General features: G+C 40.1%; 1 non-coding gene and 1 pseudogene across 1 annotated transcript; both read right to left on the minus strand.

Annotated features, from left to right (window-relative positions):
- Positions 1-1,647: 1,647 nt before the first annotated feature.
- Positions 1,648-5,999, minus strand: LOC104430327. Its single transcript, XR_005548541.1, has 11 exons — positions 5,650-5,999; positions 5,469-5,556; positions 4,623-4,750; positions 4,150-4,541; positions 3,886-4,049; positions 3,401-3,481; positions 3,127-3,293; positions 2,911-3,016; positions 2,543-2,793; positions 2,241-2,442; positions 1,648-2,150 (listed from the first exon to the last, which is right to left on the minus strand). It is a non-coding gene; the product is annotated as a 5-methyltetrahydropteroyltriglutamate--homocysteine methyltransferase (transcript).
- Positions 6,000-11,899: 5,900 nt separating this feature from the next.
- LOC104425288 lies at positions 11,900-12,596 on the minus strand (annotated as a pseudogene).
- Positions 12,597-20,277: the final 7,681 nt, after the last annotated feature.

Here is a 20,277-nt window from a genome sequence, read left to right on the forward strand (position 1 = left end):
GGTGATCAAACGCCTAATTGGGTGCTAGAAAATTTATAACAGAAGGTCTGACCCGGGTCCGATCTTATGCTAAAAATCCAGTCATCCCGGCTGTTGATTAAAGTGAGATCCACGAACGGGATTCGTTTGGTTCATCTCGGATTGGATCGCCCAATCGGTACAAAGCTCGCTCTAGGTTGAAGTACAGTAGATCGGTCATGGTCCCGAGGGTTCTTCTCAAAAAGACTTGGTTTGATTCGTGGAAATGGTTTAGGCTAGGGTGAGCCTCCATGCCTTTCGTCCTCAGCGATGGCTGAACTCACCCTTTCGAATAATAAATAATGTCTCAAACATATGAGATTGAAGTATAGCGACAAAATCATTTACATCACTTCAAATCTAACCCAAAACCAGGAAATGCATGTCGGAAACCTTTGCGAGCGAGAATTTATCCATGAACCATACGTCGAAAAAATAATCCGAATCGTTAATTATTTAGGTCCCATCACTACCTCTATAATCAGGGATCCAAACTAACTTGATCCGCATGATCTAGAAGGCGTCGATTCTCTCGACTGGTGAATGCTGAAACTAAGCCGGAACAAGAACTTTACGAAAACTTTTATATTTCCTGAAACTCATTAATTACATAGATTGCACATCTAGAATGTCATCAGACTAAAAGCAAAGCAGCAAATACGAAAGTCCCATTGTATTTTTTATTTTTTTTTGGGCTAAACCATGCGTTTTAGTGTTGTGTTTCATATTTTAGTGGTGCCATTGCCACTTAGAAGTGAGGAAATAATAAAAAAAATCACATCAGCATTTTCTATCGATCAAGTTAAACAAAGTTAATGAAAGAATTCGATTGTATCAATTGGATAAATTTTAAGATTTATTTAAAATTTTTATAAATTTTTACTGATTCAATTATACTTTTGTGATAAGCTGTAATATTTTCAATGTACTTATTTCTAAATTTTTCAAGAAACTGAAAACTAAGTTGATAGATTGTTTATTTTCTCGAGGTTCCACGTCTTGCGTATTTATCTGCCAGGGTAGAATTATAAATGGATAATGGCCATGTCATTGATTTGTGTTTTCAGCGCAATTGAAGGAACTACAATGATTCAATTTAGAAGAGGAAAAATGTCGTTTTCCGTCCTGATTTTGACTTTTCACTGTTAGACTAATTTAGGTTTGAATAGTGAATTTTGTAAGATTCTGAATGAATATTTGTGGATTTGGATGTAGTTTTACGATGAATGCTAGTTTATAATTACCCTCCATGCGATGATTACTATGGATTAGTCGTATTTGAGTGGTCCGAACAAGGACATACTCAAAAGGCAAGTAAAACTGCGGATTAATGAATGAGAATTTACTCGTCTGGATACAGATTAGGTTTCTTTTTGTTCCGTACTTGCAGATCTTTTAAGAGGAGGTCAAGCGGATCAAACATCAAAGATACTATTATTAGCTTGACTTATTTCACTTCATGCTATCGAGTCGAGTGGAAAGAAGCAAGCAACCATAAGAATATGACAGCCATTTTGAATTAAACGTGAATAGCATATCATTAGTCCATCACATGAGCACAAGCTCAACTCAGTACTACGAACAAACTAAAACAGCCCAAGGAGTAGGACTCCTAACATTCCATAGCGAAACTCAATAATCATATATATATAAAAAGACAGGAACTACGAACAAACTAAAATCCCCAAAGAGTACGACTCCTAACATTCCATAGAGAAACTCAATAATCATATAAATATAAAAAGACAGGAATACAGGGAAATTACTCATACTTTTCCTTTCTAGCATGGGCAAGTCGGTGCGGAGGAGCTCGGCAGCAAAAACCATGATCTTAAGCGCACGCTTGACCTACAGCGTGTTCATGAGTCTTGAATACAAAGTTAGGGTTAAACCACAATATGTTTGTAGTGAGCATCTTGACGGTTCGGTCAGCAATCTCTTCAGCTGATGGTATTATGAGAGAGTGGATGTCATAGACACCGGGACAATCCCAGCACCATAATTGACTCCTCATGGAAAACTGAGAGGAGCTTCTCATCAGAGCGAGCGTTCTCAATGTGATGACATCGGCATCCATGTTGAAGATTAAGGATGATGTCATCGATGTGGGAGTAGCACATGTGAGTGTGGATCTGCCAATCAATAACAGCCACCAAGTGAAATCAGTACATGTGAGAAATGGATCTTCCCACATAAAAAAAGGAAGGGAGCTATGAAAGAACCTGGGTAGTATCCCTAACACCACAGTTAGTGATTTTAAAAGAGTGGACAGCCCAATCCAAGTAGAAAGATTGTTCGGACTTTCTCAGCGGCAGACCCTCTCTCAAAGCTGCCTCATCAATTTGAATAACATTAATCCCTGCCTTCTCAAGATCCTCAACTTCGTCCTTGATGGCCAAGGCAATTTGATAGCAAGTTTCGAACCTGTGAAATAAATATATATTATTCCCGTTCCTGAAAGGAGAAATAAGATTATGTTCTTTCATCAATCCCATGTACACATGCAGTACACATTCTTCTGTACCTGGGCTGGTCATTTCGGACAAAGGAGCAGTTGAGAATGGTAACAGGGCCCGTGAGCATTCCCTTCATCGGGCGAGCAGTCATGCTCTGGGCCATAGTGGACCAGAAGACAGTTATTGGCTTGGGGCGGCTTACATCACCATAGATAATGGGTGGTTTCACACAATGGGATCCATAAGATTGCACCCACCCATCAATGGTGAAAGCAAAACCTGACAACTGCTCCCCAAAGTATTCAACCATATCGTTCCTCTGCATAGGATACATTCAGATCAAGATGTTGAAGAAAGAAAACATAGCTCATAGATGCTATCTATCTATCTGACAGATCTGTCTTAACTACAATACCATATTAAAAGACTGTCTTACCTCAGGCTCCCCATGAACCAAGACATCTATGTCAAGCTCCTCTTGAAGCCTGATAACTTTCTTAATTTCCAGCTTGATGGTCTTAACATATTCTTCCCAAGACATCCTATAATGAAGTGCAGTCACAGGACCAATGAGGATCATAACGAAAAGGATAACAGCCCTGTGTCATATCTATCAACATTTACTTAGAAAAGAAAGATCTAGTTTACTCACTTTTTGTCCCGGTACTCACAGTGCACTCTTCTGAGTTCCTCGCTCTGAGGGAAGGAGCCAATGGTGGTTGTTGGGATGACTGGCAAATTAAGCTTCTTTTGCTGAGCATCAATTCTAGCACTCACAGTTGTGGCACGGCAATGATCATAGCCCCTCAAAGCAGCAGTCTGAGAGATACAAGAATTTCAAGAATTCAAGACACCAGTAATATCATTTTCATTGGTATTTTTGGAACACATAAAAGATGAAGGGTTAACTAAGCAGAGGAACATACAGGCCTTTGGACAGCTTGATTTGTGATTCTTGGAGAGGACTTTCTTGAGGCCTGAGCAGCAGCATTAGCTGAGAAGAATGCCTGAAAACAGAGCCATCAGCAATAAGCATTGAAATACCCTCTCGCGACATTAGTAATCAATCCTTTGGAAATTGAACATTATGCTAGACATACACCCTAAAGGTGCTAGTTAACAGGCCCAGTTTAAGTAAAGAAGTTTGCATCCTAGTGACTGTATTTACCCCGTTGTTGCCATATGCATGTAGCTCTGTATAGCCACTAATTAAAAACACCCAACACAAGGTAACCCCATTGGTTTCTGCTGATGACTAATCGGAATAGAGCAGGGAATGGAGCAGAATTCTAGAAAATAATCTGACAATATGGATTACCACCGCTGTTAAGACTACCTAATAGCAACAATGACAGTGTGCATACTATGCTGCTTTTCAGCATAATCTTTAACAAAAGATAACGCACCATACCTCATCCTTTTCCCCAGCCAATGCCTTGGCCAAAGCATTGACCTCAACGACCTTCTGAGCAGCAAATGCGAGCCATGACTTGATTTCCTCATCCAACTCAGTCTCGTTAACTAGGTCAACAGGAGTGTGCAAAAGAGAGCAGGAGGTGGAGACCACAAGTTTGTCTGCAGATAAATGAGGAATTTCAGATATCAACTTAAGCATAAATGACAAACAGATCATCAAAATACACTATTTGGAAATAACATATGCAGAAAGTAGTACCTTTTCCCACGATGCTCTCGAGAACATGGAGGGTGCTAAGCGATCCAGCAAGATCATTGGCCCAGATGTTCCTCCCATCAACAACTCCAGCAAAGAGATACTTGCCCGTGGGAAATCCGCCCTCGATTAAATCAAGGGTATTGGTTCCGCTGACCAAATCAAATCCAAATCCAGTGACACCCTTCAAGGAAGTAAGAACTTTATATGCCTCAGCAGGAACATCAGCAAAATAGGTTTCGACGAGAACATTCACGCTAGAAAGACATGATTCTAGTTCCGAGTATGCTTCAGTGAATGCTTGCAGTTGGTGAGAATCAAGATCCAACACAAGGGCGGGCTCATCAAACTGAATCCATGAAGCACCAGCTGCCTTAAGTTCGGACACAACTTCCCTGCATGATTTTATCATTGGTCAGGAAACGTATTCAAACACGAGCAAATGAAAACTGCGAGAGAGGAGTTCATTATCTTACCCGTAGATAGGAAGTATTTTCCGGAGAAGGGAGAGAGGAGCAAAGGTCTTCTCCACAACCTTTGCAGGCTTGGATAGCAGCAGATAGGAGACTGGGCCAAGAAGGACCGGAACAGTGTCTACTCCAAGCTGGAAATGGGCAAATGAAGTCGGAAACAGATATAGCTTTAAATAATGCTAGGATTATGCAACGGCAGCACCAGGGAGACGAAAATTAAACAACAAATTACAACCAACAAAAGAGTCAGAATTTGTCGATGAGGACGAGCGCCGAGAGAGGGCAGGCGAGCTCGATCGAGATCGAGATTTAGGGCTGGGCTTGGCCTCGGATCAGCCACGATCGAGGTCTAGCGAGGCAAGCGGGGCCTTAGCTGGTCTGCGGGAACGTCGACGACCGCTGTTGGCCCCGGGTCGAGCGTTGCAGAGGATGGAAGTCGGAAGAGGGGAGAGTCAGGGGATGGTCGGGCAGACCCGAGGCTTTGGGCGGTTGCCATCGAGATCGGAGGTGGGTCGTGGCGATGCCGGCGACGTCCGCAGCCAAGGGATGGCGGAGGCGGAGGCGGCGGCGGCGGCGGCGGCGGCGGCGGGAAAGTAGTGAGACGGGGAAGGACGGAAGGAGAGAAAATTACAGAGGGGAACATGAAATGGACTTTAGGAGCATATCTTGAATGGCCTAAACCCGATAGCCCGTTGCGATCTGACCCGATCCGTTATCCGGTTTGGGTCGCACGCGTATCGGGTTACTAGAACAAAAAAGAACACTTCATTTCTGGGCTTGGGCTGAATATAAACCCAATCGAATGGGCTGTTGAGAACGAAGAAAACAATAATTAGACCAGCGTTTTACCTTCTGGGCCTCCTTGTACTCGGTGACGGCCTTGCGTGAAGCATAAGAGAAGTTGAAATCAGGGCATAATTCAGGGACGATGTAGTGGCTGGACCAAAAAATGAGATGGATGGGTTAAGTTTAATCATCAATACAATATTAATTTCTACTCGGTGACTTGTCTAAGATCTGTCGTCCTTACTAGTTGGTGTCGAACCACTTAGTCATCTCCATAGCAGAGACAGAGGCGGTTCCTCTGGCCATCGAGAAGTAAACGTCAAACCCGATCTCGCCACCGCTCCAACCATATCTCGGAGGAACAGCACCGAGCATTGCGGTGGTGTCAAGCACCTGATCATAGTATGAGAAGGTGTTGCTAGGAATGTACTTGATGCCGACGGCAGCCATCTGCTTCCAGATGGATGAGCTGAGATGAGCCCCGGCTTCCAGCAAATCCTTGGCGGTGCTCTTTCCATCCCAGAATGATTCCAGGGCAAACTTCAGCTTCCTGTTGGGGCCGACGCGAGGATATCCAACGACGTGGGACGCCATTTTCTCTGGATCATCGAAGAAACATCAACAACAGGTAAGTAACTAGTGTAGCTCGTTCAGTTGTGCAGCCTAAGAATGGAGAAATGCGAGCGATGCAAGGATCCTACCTCGGTGGAGACAGAATCGAGAACAATGGAGTCTAATGCAGTGGCGAGAGTGCAAGGGATAGAGAGAGAAAGAAGAGAATGAAGAGACCACGAGGCAGAGGATGATATTATAAAGGGAGAGGTGGGACTGACTGGCTACGATGTGGTGATCAGGGATAAAGTTTGAGGGAGTTGTGTTTAGACGATGAAGTTTGAGGAAGTGAGCCATGAAAAATTCCACGTCACCAAGAATAGACGAGGGTCCCATCGTCTAATCTTGCGATATGATTGTTTTCCAGGCTCAATGAACAGGTCATTCTACGAGGGTCCCATAGTCTAATCTTGCGATATGATTGTTTTCCAGGCTCAATGAATTTTCCAGGCTCAATGAACAGTTCATTGAGCCTGGAAACAATCATATCGCAAAGATTGACTATGGGACCTCGTAGAATGACCTGTTCATTGAGCCTGAAAACAATCATATCGCAAGATTAGACGATGGGACCTCGTCTTTCTGGTGACGTGGAATTTTCATGGCTCACTTCTTTGTTAGAATGAACTGTTCATTGAGCCTGGAAAACAATCACATCGGAAGACTCGTGACACGTGGAATTTTTCATGGCTCACTTCCTCAAACTTCATCATCTAAACACAACTCCGGAAAAGATAACATCGCAAGGCTTGCGATGTGACCTTTTCCAGGACTCACTTCCTCAAACTTCATCCCTGATCTTTGTTAAAAAAAAAAAACTTCATCCCCGATCACCACATTGTAGCCGGTCGGTCCCACCTCTCCCTTTGTATATTCTCAGTCATTTTGGAAAGCGTTCTTCGCAATTTTACCCACCAAAAAAAATTGTACCCGGTCGGTCGCACCTCTCCTTTCGTCTATCGTCAGTCTCAATGCTTCGCCCCCATTTTCCCCCCACAAAACACGCGAAGGCTATTTTGCCCGCGTCTCATTCGTCGAAAAAGAGCATTTTAATCCCCGTCCTCAAAATAAACTGTTTTGTAATTCCCTTTCCATCTCGTATAATGATGCAGAGGCCTTCTTGATACGGTGACACAGGTGGCTATGATACTTGAGTTCGACTCATCAAATGTGTGGATCAAATTGAATTTAAGTCAAATAAAAAATTATTTAATCTAAATTAATTAATTATACTCTCTGTGATCTATTTCCATACAATATAAATCTAATGACCCGACATGATCAGTATAGTTAAAACACTTCCATCTCATATTCAAAACTAAGGTGAGATCACGGAATGAGCAAGTGCGGAATTGAGCGACGGTAAAAGAGAATGAAGAAATGGTCATAAAGGTGGGTTGGGTCTTAATGAATTGTAAACCCATTTAACACGTGTTGTCCTAAGTTTCACTGATCTAAATATATTTATTGAATATAACTAATCCATATAGTAACTAAATTCATTAAATATAGATTAAGAAATGGGTTTATAAATCCATTTTGACACATCTAATTTGAGTAAAGTTGATTGTTCAATAGATCTCAAGAGTGGGCCAAGAATCCCAAATGAGCTTCACCTAACTAAAATGTAATTTAAGCATACGGCTTCGTAAACTCGTTGCAATTATTTTACACAATTGATTTAGTTAAGGATATATCATAATGTTAATCAACAAAACGTATTGCTCCGTAAATCAATTTTTACATACCAATCTTAGTAAGTTTATCTTTTCCTTCAAACAAATAAGGAAAAGATAGATCAAAATCTATTCAAATTTCAGATAGCCTCCCCATTAAAAATGTCGTATGTCTCCATCAAAAGGGGGACTTCCTTCCCTCTTTCTCCGCTAACCCTAGTCCCTCTGCTTCTCGTCATACCTGTCGTCGCCACCATCCGCAATGGCCCTCTCTGCTTACCGTCCCCGGTTCCACCCCCCTCTCCCCGGTCTTTGCTTTACAAACACATAGAAAAACGCATGCTGCCTGGATCACATTGTCCATTTGCCTAGGACACGGCCAAATTGAAGACTTGTTGAGATTGCTTTATAAAATTGATTAATTAAAATGATATATCCGATTTTCAAACTCTGGAACCCTAGAGAGGAGCCCAAGAGAAGATCTGGCAATTTTGCCATTTTTGTGAAGACAATTCCGAGTCATGCGGACCATACACAAGCAAAATGCTCAATTAATGGGAAAACCCTGCTTTGCCCTTGTGAGGATACTCTAATTATGTGCAGATTGCTGGGATGATTGCTAGAGAAGCTGGTCAACGGCTCATTGGACTCTGGAACAGCTCCCAGCTATCGCTTTGGAGGTTAAAGGCCTCTATAAACACATCAAAAGTAACTCCGAAGATGGCCGGAAATTCCGAACTTGCAATCTCAATATGTTGCAACTTGCAACATGCACTCTAGCTTTCACTCGTGCAGCGTTTGTCTTCAGATTGCAATTCTACGTGAGGGCCAAATTCTTGAAATCTAGGAAGAGCGGGGATGGTAGGGTTGTAAGAGGTGCTTGTGCTTGTGGAATCGTCTTCTGAACTTCTTGTAGTGGGAGCACTGTTTATAAACCGTAAAATTTCGGCAATTACTTGATGGATTCGAGTCTTGTTCATGGCTATTAGAGTTGAGAGAGTAAAGAGTGCCGAGGGAAAGGTCCTTTTTTTTGGGGGGGTGTCAGAAATAGAACTTGCATTACTCTATCAACGAGTTCAAGTACATAAAACGAGATTCCAAATACAATAAAGCTCAAAGGGTATTTTTTTTTTTTTTTTTTGGGGGGAAATGTGAGGTAGAGATCCACACCGCTGGAATTTTGCAATTCAATCCGCTACCTTATTTGCGTCTCTACTTGAAGTGTGCCAAAAATAGAAGGTCAAACCAATATAAATCCCCGTCTTAAAATATCTTTTATCTCTTTTAACTCTTCTAGTATATGTTAGATAGAAGTTACTACACTTGCATAGCTAATCTCCTTATACAAAAGCATATTCTCACATCTTTCACTGATAAAGGTTTTAATTTTCTTAAAACAACCAACCACCATTGAATGAATGAGAGTAGTATGTAAACCTCAATGGAAGATATGATTACCAACGGAAATGATCTTAAAATCCAAATTTTAGTACTTCAAAATTTGAAGTTTTAAAATTGTGGAAATTTCATGAAATGATACTAAAACGTGCGTTTGGTTCGAGTTTCAACCACATCAAAAGCCTTATCCGAATTTCTCGTTGAGGATAAAAATTATATTTAATAAATGATATGCGAAAGTATTCTAATTCTTAGATGCGTGAAAATCTTTGACTTATGTCCAAAAAAGTTCTGTCGTATTCAAAAACAGAAATCATAATTGACACCGTCTCTCCTAAGTCCCAAAGTGATTATTTATTTATTTAACGTCGGCCCTTCCAAAAGTAGATTCCCTTTTAATTTCCAGTTAAAGACAATTAAAGATAGCTTTAATCAAAATTTGACTGATAAATTAAATTAGAATATACTAAGAAGACACTCTTTCCGGAAGTTGATTGAAGAAGCACGACCAAAATAGTCAGAATGGTATGTACTCCATAAATGATAAACATTTTTGCCCAAACTTGGCCACAAGGCCGCCGTCTGTTGATGTGATGGGACGGAAGAAAAAAAGAAGAAAAACAGGAAAGAATAACAAAATTTCAATTAAAAAAAATATGAAACAAAAAATTGTCCAAATCAATACCATTCGCCCATCACGTACACTGTCCGTATCTATATTAGTGATTTTCATTTAAAATTGATTAAATAGACTTAATAAGAAAAATGTGAAAAAAGTTTATGAATCAATTAGTAACATTAAAAATTTTAGTATTCGATTGATTAAAGTACAATAGATTTAAAAAAAAAAAAAATTGGATAATTTTCTTAGAAGAAATTAGCTTCTTCGATCCTAATGCTAATCAGATAGAATACGGAGTGCAATGGTGCAACACGAAGACTCGAATTTCCTCTCTCCGTCTTGCCCTGTTGTTTATCATCATCAACAAGTAGTCCGAGATTCAAAACCCATTTGATGGATCACGACAGTGTATGCAATTCCGGAGACCTTTGCCAGCATATTCTAGCTGGTATCTTTCAAGGTACAATTGACAATTATGGCTAAGCCCACGAAACACATTTCCCAGACCCTTTTTTGCCTAACGGCCCGGCCCGGCCTGGCACAGGCCCAATCGTGTCGATGGTGTTATTGTACATCAATCTCAAAGCCTAGACTACAGAGCACTTGTACTCTCCATTGAGTTTACCGTAAAACATATTGATGCGAGATCACATGCGAAATACTTAATTGTCTTCAAATAAAAAATTATCTAAAAATTCATAAACTTATTGTACTGCGACTAATTCAATCCTAAATATTTTGACAACTTGCCAATTTAGTCATAATTCTTTTAATTATAGTAATGCCAATTCAATCATAATCCTTTTAATTGTACTAATTTTGTCCTAAACCTTTTAACAAATTGCAAATTTGGTCCTTTCGGCTAATTTTGGCCGAATGTGGGTGACATGGTGGCCCATTTAGTGTTGTTGACTTACTGTGCTAACATGGATAATTTTTTAAATTTATTTTTTAAATTCCCATTTCTTTATTATTTTATATATTTTATTCTTTTCTTTTTTTTTTCCTTTTTTTTATAGAGGCCTAATGCAGCCACTGACCTTTGCTAGCCATTGAGCAAGGGTTGGTGACCCTACGTCGAGACCACAGGTGAGCACTACAAAGCCCTCTTTGATCGTAGGCAAGGGTTGCGACCCTCATTGTGGTGACAAGGGCATTGCAAGCCTCACCCAAGTTATTGTCACCACAGAGAGGGCGGGTGAGGGCCGCTTTGTCCTCGTTAGATCCAACTAGCCTCATCCGCAAGCTGGCAAGGGCTTTGAAGCCATCATCCATGGTCTGTCTAAGGTTGCCTCGACGTTGACCCTTGCTTAGTGGCCAACAAAGATCGCCGGCTCTTGGCCGGTGGCTAGCAGCTCTACTAATTCTATGTAAAAAGTGGGAAAGGAAAAGAAAATAAATAAATAATAAAATATTACAAATCAATAAATAAAAAAATGGGGGAACTTTTTTATTGGATTGGGTCGACCAAAATTAATTGGAATGATTAAATTAGTAATTCGTTAAATGATTTACGACTTGTTTGGTAAGTTAAAAGGTCTATTGTTAAATTAACACGATTAAAAAGTTTATAACTGAATTGACGAAATTGAAAGATTTAATATTGAATTAGCCACTATAAAATAGATTTAAAAAAATTTAACAATTTTCCCATTTTCAACATATTACATGATTTTTTTTTTTTTTTTTTTGGTAAGGATAAGGATCACGCCCTTAGACAATTCAACGACTTGACCGTTGCATAAAGTGAGATTCACGTGATAGCTAAAACGATCCAACAAACGAGATTTATTTGGTTCATCGGTACGAAGCTCACTCTATTACTCAGTTTAATTCCTAATTCCTCATTGCTCTCCAGAAGATTTGGTTGATTCATAAAAAGGGCTTAGGCTAGGACGATGGGCCTCCTTGTTGCATACATCGATGTCTAAACAATGATACTCGCGACCGTCGAACATCCAACAAACGATTCCCGGAAAATGATTCGTGTTCTTTTCCCCTGCCACCATTTACGTCACTTCAAATCTAATCCAAAACTAGCAAATGTATCCTACGGCGGAAACCTGTGAGTGAGAACTTATCGACCGGACCATAAGTCACACATGGATCGATATAAATCCAAATCATTGATTGTGTGGATCCCAAAATGGAACTCATGTGGCACATGTTGAAACTTAGTTGGAACGAGAATGTTAATGAAAATCATTTTATTTTCAGAAATACATTAGTAGTTACATAAGATGCACGTCCAGCATGCCATCGGACTAAAAGCGAAGCAGCAAATACAAAACTCCTATCGCTATTTTCTTTTTCCTCTAATATGATACGAGTATACGAGAAGGACAAAGTCAGCCGGCACGCCCTCGCTCCTATCCGGTGCCGGTCGCCTGCAACACCGAACGCACCCTCAGATCTGACAAATTTAAAGGGCAAAACAAAAACAGCTATCCGTCCGGCAAAGACATGTTTCTCTCGATCCATGCCTCGGATAAAAGGAATGAACGTGAAATATCACCTGACTGTGAGTCGGGGGGGCTTCAGTCGCTGTCGCTGCTGCTGCTGTCATGGCCGTGCTCGTGGCCGTGCTCGTGCTTCTTCTCCTTCTTCTTCTTCTTGTCCTTCTTCTCGTGACCCTCCTTGTCGTGGTGGTGGTCGCCGCCGTGAATCTGGTCCTTGATCTTGTCGGAGAAGCCCTCCTTGTGCTCCTTGTCATGGTGGTCGCCCTTGTGCTCTTTCTCCTTGTGCTCGCCTTCCTTGTGGCCTCCTCCTCCCATGTGGAGGGGTCTCTTCGATCTTGTGGATGATTCCCGACATTCTCCTCTTCTCCTTCTTTCCTCTTCTTCTTCTCGCTCTAAATGGGTTTGATCAGGTGAGAGCAAAGATGGGATCTGACTCTGGTTTTGGGCTCGGCCTGGCTCCCAATTTATAATCGGAGGCGTGCTCAAAACGGAGAAAGAAGACGATGACGACGACGTCGGAGGAGAGATTATCACGAGCCTTATCCGCCCTGATTTTCGGAAAACTTACGTTTTGAATATTATTGGCGGTGACTACGTGTCCGCGGCGTGTATTAATGGAAGGGATAGATCCTTGATAAATAATATATTTATAAAAAGAAAAGAACACGCTTGATATTTTCTTTGGGAAATTTTGGTTTATGTAATTCTATGCTCATTTGAATTGAATGTTACATAAGAATTTGCTACGTGTGATATTCGATGCAGAAGCTGTCCAGTAGCACAATTCATTAAAATGCAAGCATTTCTTCTTTATTGAGCCGAATTGATAATTTTTAAAGGATAAGGAGTTGAGAAGTCGATTTTCAGAAGCACTTTGGTATCTTGATTGATTTTCATATTAGAGCCGTGTTAAGAGTATCTCGAAAATTCTTGTCAAACGTATTTCTTTTTCGGACAATCCGATTGTCAAGGCGTTAATCGTGCATGCAACGAGATAGAATATTTTAGATAAAGTGTAGATGTCGGTAAGCGATAAATATATAATCTTCCGATTCTTTTATTGGTGCGAAATCAGCGGATCTAGACAACGCTCGGGCGCATCCGACACCTGTAATAACGTCGTCTGGGCTGGACGCTCCTCTCTCTCTCTCTCTCTCTCTCTCTCTCTCTCTCTTCTTTCGGCTTTTGGAAAGTTGTCGGTCAACAGAGAACGCGTCAGCTTTAAATTTGTCGCGAAAATTAAGACAAAGCTAGAAACTTGGGAAAATTAGACGGGAAGCGAAGAGCATTATTAGAGAGAAGCACATGAGATTCTAAAGAAATATCCAAGATATTCAACGCTCAATGAATGATTTTATAGAAAGAGCATCCTAAGACAATTATTTAAAATCAAACATTTCTCATTAAATTAAATGTGGCAGGACAAAATGGAAACTAACCCAAATCTTACAATTAAATCAATGCGAGAGAACTAAAGAAAAAAACAAGAAATAATAAATGACACTAAAGATTTATGCGGTTCAATCTTAGTGTTAGTATCTACATTTATAGGGAGAGCCAGTAATAAATAATCGGCTATAGTTAGAGAATCAAAATTACAATCACTTACATGTGTTAACATTTCTTACTCCTAAATTATACCTAAAGTAACTGACCAAAAAAAAAAAAAAAAACCTAAAGTCCAACTCGATTAAATATAAATTCATTGCACACAAGCTTTTTCTTGTATATATTCGCGCCGCAATTACAGGAAAGAACAAAAGTTAAAAAGCAAACCCTAGCTTTCGTTCCTTTCTCTCTTTACCCTTGGATAAGACCAAACAACAAACTCTTCGGACTTAAGTAAATCCTAGAATGACTTTGTCAACCTCCACAAAGTTAGGATATTAAGAATCAAGAGGGTATTCCCTCCTTCTGAGGAAGAAAAAAATACAAAGGAGAATCGAGAAAAAAATACAAAGGAGAATCGAGAAGTTGGTTATGCGGGCATCGGCACATTAAAAAAAGGAATGTTGTCATGTCAGCTTATCTAGATTACTAAGCAGGCCGGGCGGCCCCAATTTGGAGCTCTCGAGCTCCTGCCGTATGGTGAAGTTACCCTATAATAGAAATAAAGGATCCATGAGGGAAATTTACTGGGTCAACCACACAAATGAATGATCTGATCTTCTTCTTTTATTTATTTCCTTGTCCGGTCAAACTTGGACATTTATTCATACAGGCTACCCAACTTCAAGACATAATTTAATAATATAACATGTGTTCTCAAGTCAAGGCACCATGAGAGCCTAATTCTCAAATACAAATTGAAATTACAAATACTAATGAAAAAATAATAATAAAAATCATTTCAAATGTGCCTTATCCTCTTTAAATTAGTTTAGAGTCGGATTCTTTTGGTTGTCTCAGTAAATCGATCGTTGGCATGATGGCTGGCTTAGGCTCTCACGAGCCCACAAGCCTAAAGCACATTTGGACAAATTTAAATATTACTCTCAGAATGCGTGCGCAAAAAAATTTATAATATTTTTGTTTAGCTTCAGCAAATTCTCCGAAAGTTTGTATTGCGTGAAATCACGTATCAAAATTTATATGTTACGAAGTTTTAGATGATATGTATTAGGAAAAGTCGGCCCATCTGTCCTTAGATTAAGATCAAGGAAAAAATAAAAATCAAATGTCTGTCCAAACACACTCTTAATATATCGTTTGGGGTCAAAGTCCTTGTCCCATCGCAATACGCGCATTTATACATACATACATATATAATATTGAAAGAAAAGTAGAAATCGAAAAGTAGGCCGGTGGCTGGGGATGCTGAGGGTTTTGGTTCCCGGGGGAGGGGGGTGTTTCTTCACTGCATTGCACTCCTGATTGGAGGGCGTGGGGGCTGCCCGTCGCCAAACAAAAATGAAGATATCTCAAGTAACAAAAATAGCATTTTAGTCTCCTTCCCACGATTGGGCCAAAGACTTGTTGCGAATTTTTTTGCCCAATTGTTTACGAGGCTTTGCCAGCATAACAATTTTTAAGTTACTGTGAGAATAACAACTTGTTGTGATTCATAAATTCTTAAAAGAGTGAGCCCCATAACAATTTATAATTATTTGTTATTTGATTTTTTTGTTATCCAGAATATATTTTTATTCTCACAATAAATTAAAGACCGCTATCCAATTATTTTTCTTTTATTAATTAAAAACGTGATGGACGAGGGACCACCAACACATTGAAAAACATGCAGATATGAGCATATTGTCCATTTGCCTAAAAAATGGCTAGAGTCATCTTAGAGTACAAAAGGAGCCTAGAAAAGATCTCCAAGCTCTCGAACCCCAGAAAGGAGCCTTGAGAAGATTTGGTAGTCCTGCCATTTTTGCGAGGGCAATTCGGAGAGTCATATAGACTACAGAAGCAGAAACCTCCATTAATGGTAAACACCCTGCTTTGTCTTTTAGAGTATACTTTAATTGCGCAGATTGTAGGTATGAATGCTAGAGAAGACAGTCAACATCTCTCATTTAACTCTGAAATAGCTTTCGGCTTACGCTTTGAATATTAAAGGCGTATATAAGTAGATCGAAAGGTAATTATTATTATTTTTATTATATGTCTAACAGAAGTTACTACATATGCATTACTCATCTCCTCCCACAGAAGCACATTCGTACATCTTTACTCAAGAATTGTAATGTTCTTAAAACAACCAATCACCCCTTCTTAGTTGTTGTTTTGGACATTTTAATGGGAAAATGTTATAAATAGTCCTTGAACTTTGACTCAATATGCATTAGAGTTCATAAACTTTTAATTTGTTCAATTTGGTCCCTAGATTTTAGTCCAATGTATAATGTTGTCCTTGGACTATATAAAAATATTAATGTTGTCGTTGAGCTTGAATTAATTGAAGGACAATATCAAATAATTTTATATAATCCAGTAACTACATTGAAAAGTCTATGGACCATATTGAACAAATTAAAAATTTAGAAATCATATTCACATTAGCCCAAAGGTCAATGACAATTTGTGTCATTATCCCAGTTTTAATTGGCATCAAAGCATGTTGCTCAAGTTTTTGAAGTGCTATAAAATCGTTATGGCTCACATCATAGGAACATTCTTCAGTGAAGACAACCCATTTCTATACCACAAATGTTAGGTGGATATAATCATATTTACTGGAAACATAGGATAAAAATCTCCGCACAAACAATCTGTGGAATGCCATGGGGATTGGACCATATATACCGGGGTCGAGAATCCAAGCATATTAATCACGAGTAATTCCATATTTAATTAATTGAATGAATAAGACCCACAAAATTGGACCCCACTCGGCTTAAGGAAACGCACCCAATAATATTAACTCCACAAAATCACGATCCTTAAACGATCTCTATCTGAAAAGCCCAATGCCTCCTAACACATAATTATAAAGTGTGTTTCGCGGAAATTGGTGGGTTTGTGGCTTATTTGTCTGAGGCTGACGTGAAAGCCTGTGCGTTGTGTATTTTCAAATGAGTAATCGAAGAAAATGACCGCTAAGAAATTATCGCAAGAGTAGGAATTCAACTTTCGCAAGGCACTTTGATATGACCGGATTGAAGTTGATCCCAGCTGAACGGAATCTCGACCACGAAGCCGTTCTCAAAAGACCTTTGCAAAGCACGCCGTGCTTAGCACGGGCCTTTCCTTCCTGGAATCCACCATGTTCAAAGACCGAGATAGATGCCAGAAGCACGCCACCCCCATGTATCCAAGGGTCTTCTTTGGGGCGAGCAATAAAACGCGGAGCTTGATAAAAGGGTACAAGAGAAACCGGTGCAAACAAAAAGGTAAAGACCAAAATGAGAAAAAAGAAAAGAACTAGCATCCATTACCACGACTAGAATGAACCGTTTGTGTCGTGTTTTCTTTTCCTTTCAGAGCACGTTCATTTTGATATTTAATGCTATCGCGGGTTGACGTGGCACTCTGACATGAATTGTCGGACAATGAAAAGAAGATATGACCACAAGACCTAAAACAGAAGTATAATTGGAAGCCCTCGGCTTTGAAATTTGAGTTAGAGGTGTGATTATTATTAACTAGATCCCAAGATTGGGTCAAGATTCACGGATGGGCTTTTCACTTAGCTAAAAGCCTAATTTTAGCGAGAGTCTTTGTAGATTCACTGAGGTTGCTTTGCGCACTTCATTTATTAGGTGATTATTATGATGTTAAAGAGAAAAAACGTGCTACTCAGTAAAATCAATTTTTATAAATCAATCTTTAACAAGTTCAGTATCTTCCTTCCGAAAACAAGTTAAGAGACAAGTAGAAATGTATTCAATTTTAGATGATTTCTCCAGTAAAAATCTGTCACATGGCGATGCACCTAATAATGGAATGACTTGATAAAAGTGAACCCCCCTCTCTCCACTTAGTCTAGTCTATGCAAGTGTCGCAATCATGGCGCGGACTCCATCGCCATCGTGCTCTCTCTCTCCCCGCAAGATTCGTTTCATTTATGACCGACCTCCTATGTGCTTCCTTTCCCTCCTCACCACCCTCTGTATACATTTCTTGAGGACTCGGTCCTCACTTTGAAATCCCAATCTCAACAAGAAAGGTTGTGGGGCTATGGTTTGAAGCGACGTTCTTTTTTATAATACGTGAAGATTTCCCATAAATGAGATTCCATGGGAATCGTACTGTTTCTTAAAAGTGTAGTTTTCTTAATTTAAATGTAAGACCGTAATAATAACATTGTTTTAATGTGATCCGATTCCAAATGCGCCATGTCAACGGGAGAGTACGCTCTTAAGATTGACCAGGAGGTGAACTAGTCAAAGTGTATGGAACCAACAGCAAAATTCCCTCATGAATGCTTCACGGTGAAGAATGTCATGAAACTCCCTAGCCAATGGTAAGACCAACTACAATTGCATCTTGTCGCGTGCTTTTGATATTGCGATCTAGCCGAACCGACATGGATAACTCCAGTTCGAGATTCAGGACAAAGGCGGTGAAACTTTCATATAACAATAATAGAATCATGCTTAGGCAAAGTACATAACTATTGGTAATAAGTCGTGCTAGATCAAACGTTTCCGCAATGAAGGTGCTTCTTAATCTTGTCATTTTTCATTTTCATTTCTGGCTATAAGAGCATTTGTCATGGCCCTTCGTCAAGTCGCGCAGTTGCCTTCGGTAAAGACGCCCGAAGCATTACCATCGAGTATTAGGGGAGATTCATTTCTTCAGTCATGTCGCTAATCAAACAGAGTGCAAAATTCTCTCTCCCTCTTGCTCTGTCATCGTCATTTAACAAAGTGGTGCAAGATTCAAAACCATGTGGTTGAATCACGAGAATATAGGCAATCACAGAGAGCATTGCAAGCAGGTGTCGTGTCGAGGGTTTAATCAAACATCTTTCAAGATACAATTGACAAAAATGCAAAAGCCGACAGACCCCATTTCTAACAGTCCCCTTTTCCTAACGGGCCCGACCCCGCACAGGCGCCGATTGTATCGGGCCATATCATGCTTGGGCCAGCAAGGCTCGTTGGCATTACTATGGTGTACATCTATCTCAAAGGAAAGGACCAGACTATAGTGCACTTGTACTCTACATAGAAAAAATTTCCTACCTTTTATCATCACATGTTGATATGAGGTCACACATCAGATGCCCAAACTCAAAGTTATCTCAAGTCTCGACGGAGCTGATACAGAAACTCAAAGTTACTGTTTTGCACTGAGGCGCATGAAGTCGAGTATCTCACGCTACCTGAACTCGTGCTCATTCAAAGTCAGCACTCAATGCAGCAACCCGATATATTTGATAGATGAATCGTTCATCCATGGACAAGCTTGTTTTAAGCTCGGCGTATCATAAGCAGCTAATGCGTTTGGCAGGGGATACAAGAGGTGCCTTCAAAAGAAACGGCAGGAAAGTTTCTTCCCATGGGACAGAACCCATAAAAAAAGAAGTCCAAATAACGATGTTGATGCACAAGAGGTAATTTTTATTTTATTTTTACATTTTCTATCATATTAAACACACCAAACATCACGACAAAAATTAAATAAATACGCGAAACAAGTTCTAAGGAGAGAGAGTGCAAGGACAAAAATAAAATACCCCAAACGGTATGACTCCTAGCAATCCATAAAAAAAAAACTCGAGTATTGAACTAACAATTGAAGACAAGAATGCACTCTCAATCTCATGTAGAGGAAAATCAGATTTATGACCGCATGCCCGATGAAGGGAATGTTCACAGGTCCCATAACCATTCTTAACTAGTCCTTTGTCCGAAATGACTAACCTAGGTACAAAAGAACATGAACTTTATGTGTACATGGGATCAATGAGAGAACATAATTTTTATTTCTCCTTTTGGGATTAGAATAATATATATTTATTTCACGGTCCGAAACTTGCTATCAAGTTGCCCTGGTCATCAAGGACGAAGTCGAGGATCTTGAAAAGGCGGGGATTAATGTAATTCAAATTGATGGGGTAGCTTTGAGAGAGGGTTTGCACTGAGAAAGTCTGAGCAATCTTTCTACTTGGATTGGGCCTGTCTACTCTTTTAGAATCACAAACTGTGCTGTCCAGGATACGACTGAGGTCCCCTTCAAGGTTCCATTTCTTTTGATCCTTTTTTCTATGTGGGCTGTTCCATTTTCTACGTATACTGATTCCACTTAGTGGAATTTATGGCAGATCCACTTAGGTGTGCTACTCCCGCTTAAACGACATCATCCACTCAATTATTGACATGGATGCTGACGTCGTCACAATCGAGAGCACTCGCTCTGATGGTTTCCTGCGAGGGAGTCGAGTATGTTGCCGGGATTGGCCCTCCTCTCCGAGAATGACATCAACTAGAGATTTTGGACAGAATCACGGAGACTTTTGATTGGCTCGAACCAAAAGGAGTGTGGTTATCCCTGACTGTTTACTCAAGACTCGTCAATACACCGAGGTCGAGCCGGCGCTTGCGAACACGATTGCTGCCGCTAAGCACGTCCGCACCCAACTTGCCTTCTGCGATGAAGCGGTTTACAGATAAACTTCCCTCATCGTGTACCGGATAAAACTTGACTCATAA

Source organism: Eucalyptus grandis, chromosome 2, assembly GCF_016545825.1.
Source record: "Eucalyptus grandis isolate ANBG69807.140 chromosome 2, ASM1654582v1, whole genome shotgun sequence".
Classification (NCBI taxonomy): domain Eukaryota; kingdom Viridiplantae; phylum Streptophyta; class Magnoliopsida; order Myrtales; family Myrtaceae; genus Eucalyptus; species Eucalyptus grandis.